The 3,946-nt window shown below is 39.4% G+C and overlaps 1 non-coding gene and 1 pseudogene across 1 annotated transcript; one reads left to right on the top strand and one right to left on the bottom strand.

Moving 5' to 3' along the window:
• On the bottom strand, positions 1 to 545 carry LOC133052897 (ubiquitin-conjugating enzyme E2 N-like; annotated as a pseudogene).
• A 677-nt stretch (positions 546 to 1,222) lies between these two features.
• TRNAG-UCC (transfer RNA glycine (anticodon UCC)) lies at positions 1,223 to 1,295 on the top strand. Its single transcript has one exon. It is a non-coding gene; the product is annotated as a tRNA-Gly (tRNA).
• Positions 1,296 to 3,946: the final 2,651 nt, after the last annotated feature.

The following is a 3,946-nucleotide window of genomic DNA, read 5'->3' as shown; positions in this document are numbered from 1 at the left end:
CTACAATGTTTGTAAGACTGTATTCATTAAATGCAAACAAAAAAGGAAGTCTTGGCAGAACAGAAGTGATGCACACTTGGTGATTGAGTCAATGTAAATGCTATTCATGGCATATATAGTCCATGCTCTTTAGCTGTTTCTGTGGCTTGGGCTTCATTGGTCTACTGATCTACTACATTATTTGCTAATGAATCATCTGGATTGGGAGCATTTAACAAAGCTCGGATAGATGGCAGAACTGTTCGGATCTTCAGTACTAGGGACCACTTTTTCAAAATATCTAAACTTACTCTTCCCAACTTGTCTACATTAGGATGATAAATTTTGGTCATGAAACGTACTTTAGGAGCTACCATTGGGTATTCTTATGGAAGGAATAGTTCAAGTTCAAAAGTCCCTCTCTCAAAAGCGGAATCCTGAGGGCCAGCAACAAGCACATGAAAATAATGGGCGTTACTCTCATCTAGTTCTGCTTTAATGCCAGGAACTGGTTCTGCCAGCAGACTCTGGGTTTCCTTGATAACTCTGCGGGGCAGCCTAGCCATCTTGTCAGATCCCGAGTTTGGCCTCTCGTCTTGCAGCAAAAGTTTTAAGTTTTAATTTATTTTAATTTATCCAGTTTGTCAGTCTTTTCCTTTATAATTTGTGCTTTTTGCATCTTGTCAAAAACCAAAAATATCCTTTCCAACTCTGGAAATAAAAAGATACAGCAGATCCACAGCGGATCCTTATTATTTGCAGATTCTGTATTTGCGAATTCACCTACTCTCTCAAAATCTGTGTGTAACCCAAAAGTAATGTTTATGGTGGTCACATGCAAAAGGAGCAATTATTTGGGGTTGTCCGTGTTCCCAGCTGTGGTGGGACAAGGTGATGGTCTGCCTTCTTGTGTTGCTCTCATGCTATAAACAAGTCACCTCTTTGAGGTATATTTAGTGCTGTGTTTTTTTAATTTGTGTGCTTTTTGTTGGTTATCTTGCTATTTAAAATAGCCCCAAATATAGTGCTGAAGTGTGATCTAGTTTTCCCGAGTGCAAGAAGGTTGTGAGGTGCCTTAAGAAGAAAATACATGTATTAGATAAGGTTTGCTCAGGCCTGAGTTACAATGCTGCCGTGAGTTCAGTGTTAAGGAATCAACTAAATATATCACATGAGGTGTCCTTAAACAGAAGCACACTCAAAACAAGGTGACATTATTGATTGACAGAAATGTGTGGGGACTTCCCTGGTGGTTCAGTGGCTAAGACTCTGTGCTTCCAATGCAGGGGGCCCGGGTTCAAACCCTGGTCAGGGAACAAGATCCCATGTGCTGTAACTAAGACCTCATGCAGTCAAATAAATAAATAAATATTTAAAAAAAAAAAAAAGAAATGTGTGACCATAGGCTCGCCAGGAACAAACTCTGTATTTCCTGGAGGAGTAAACTTCAGTATTTACTAATTCATTATATAGCAATTATGTAACTAGGCAAATAAGATCAACTGTATTCTCTAGAAGTTTCTTATATTCTCAAAAAGTTCCCTAATTTCATAGAGTTTAGTTCTATTCTTAGGATTTGATTGCTTCCTTTTTGGTTTTCAGTCATTTTATGTGTATTTCCTTTATAACCACTTTCTGTTTCTCTCCCGCTGTATTTGGAGTTCAGGGGGTAGAATTGTTTGTTTCTTGTACGTGCAGACTAGGACAGGTTGGATTGTTCACTCAGGGGCTTTGGCATTTTTTTATTGTGAACTCATTATTAGCAGGGCTTATATATATATATATATATATATATATTCCCGCCCCAACCCCTCCCCCCCCCCCAGGAAAAATCTCATGGTATTTGGGATGTAGAAGTATCTCTTCAGAGAAGTTGTTGTTTTTTTTTTTTTGGCTTCTGCTTTGTGTCCCAGGAGTATCACTGCTTGAGGAATAATTCTACCGTGGCTTTTTCGTCTGGAGTTTCTGAACTATGTGGGTAGAGTAAAAGCAATGTGAATTGTAGTCCTGTGGTTTTGAATTCTCGGAGAGCTTTTCTTTTTTTTTTTTTTCCCCCACCCAAGCCCTGTGTCCTGTGGTCTCTGTCGTTTTTAAATCCTTACATAAATAGAATAGTCTTTTGAGGGTCTTGGCTTTACAGAAAGTTCTCATTTCCAATTCTAACCTCCCAAAGCTTCATTTGCTACCCCTCTGTGGGAATTAACACCATGCTAGAGACAAATACCCCCTATTTAAGCACTCACCCCTGTGCTTTTTCACTTCCATTTTTGTTTTTGGCACCTGGGGATTTGCTTTTATTTTTTGTGATTTTCTGGGCAAGAGTACTGGAGTGGGTTGCCATTTCCTTCTCCAGGGGATCTTCTCAACCCGGGGATCAAACCCAGGTCTCCCACATTGTGGGCAGACGCTTTACCGTCTGAGCCACCAGGGAATCCCTTTCACTTAGTACTTCTAGGTAAATATAAGAATCTTTAGATTGTCCACCATAATGCTGGAAGCTAGTAATTAGACATTTTTGTATCCACTGCTATTTGTTAATAATCTTGAAAGAAAGTGAAAGTGAAGTCGCTCAGTCGTGTCCGACTCTTTGCGACCCTGTGGACTGTAGCCCACCAGGCTCTTCCATCCATGGGATTTTCCAGGCAAGAATACTGGAGTGGGTTGCCATTTCCTTCTCCAGGAGCTTTTCCCAACCCAGGGACTGAACCCGGATCTTCCGCATTGTAGGCAGATACTTTACCATCTGAGCCACCAGGGAAGTCCTAATAATCTTGAAACTTCATATTTTTACCTGGACAGTGTTCATAATAAGCGATGGTGCTTGAATTATGCAATATGTATCATTTACTGGGTCTCAGTTTTTAAACTCTGGTAGAACTATTTCTAAATAAATAATTTTCTTCTTTACTGTTTTTTTTAAAAACATAAATGGGATCACATTATACACTTTTTAAAAAACAGGGGCACACTTTTTTGTCCTTCCACCTTTCCTCCTCTAACGTAAGCAAGGGCCTAACCTCCCTTCTCTGTCACTCAGGGAAGCCATGTTAACCTACTATATGGTCTTCCATATTTTTATTTATCCCATATAGACCAATATAGGGGGCTTGGCAGGTGGTGGTGGTGGTGAAGAATCCTCCTGCTAATGCAGGAGACATGGGCTGGATCCCTGGGTCGGGAAGATCCTCTGGAGAAGAAAATAGAAACCGAATCTAGTATTCTTGCTGGGAAATCCCATGCACAGAGAAGCCTGGCAGGCTACAGTCCATGGGGTCACAAAGAGTTGGATACGACTGGGAATACACACACGCAGACCTATATAGAGCTATATATGTCATCAGATATACATATATTTATATATACAGTAACATATAATCATATATGCTGTATAAAAATGGTATTTTAGTATTCATTATTTCCTGCATTCTGCATTTCTCAACCAATAACATCTAGTTGAGATCCCTGTAAACTGTAATGGCTCTAATTCTTTTTCTTTTTGAATGTACAAATCATGAGTGTACTGCTTGGTGAATTTCCACAGTGAATACACCCATGTAACCAGCACCCAAATCAAGAAACAGAACACTACCAGTGTCCCAGAATCCCCCTCACACCTCCTTCCATATACCCCACTCTACCCCCACCTGGCACTAACCATTATCCTGACTTGGAACAGCACAGATTTTCTTTTAAGACTGTTTTATGCTTTATATAAATGGAACCTTTCAGTACATACTCCTTTTCAATGACATATTTGTGACATTTGGAATGTATGGAGTTACAATTTGTTGTTGCTGATTACTGTATGATTTCCTGTTGTGTGAATATATTGGAATTTATCCATTCTACTGCTGATAGGCTTTACGGTTATTATGGACAGTGCTGCCATGAATGTTTTTGATCATTAATTTATTTTTCTTCTTATTCTTACTAATTTATTATAGTTCAGTGCTATGAAAGTGGCTTC

The sequence above is a fragment of the Dama dama genome, chromosome X (assembly GCF_033118175.1).
Source record: "Dama dama isolate Ldn47 chromosome X, ASM3311817v1, whole genome shotgun sequence".
NCBI classification, from domain to species: domain Eukaryota; kingdom Metazoa; phylum Chordata; class Mammalia; order Artiodactyla; family Cervidae; genus Dama; species Dama dama.
The sequence above is the reverse complement of the archived record's forward strand: the minus strand, read 5'-3'. Positions and strand labels throughout refer to the sequence as shown.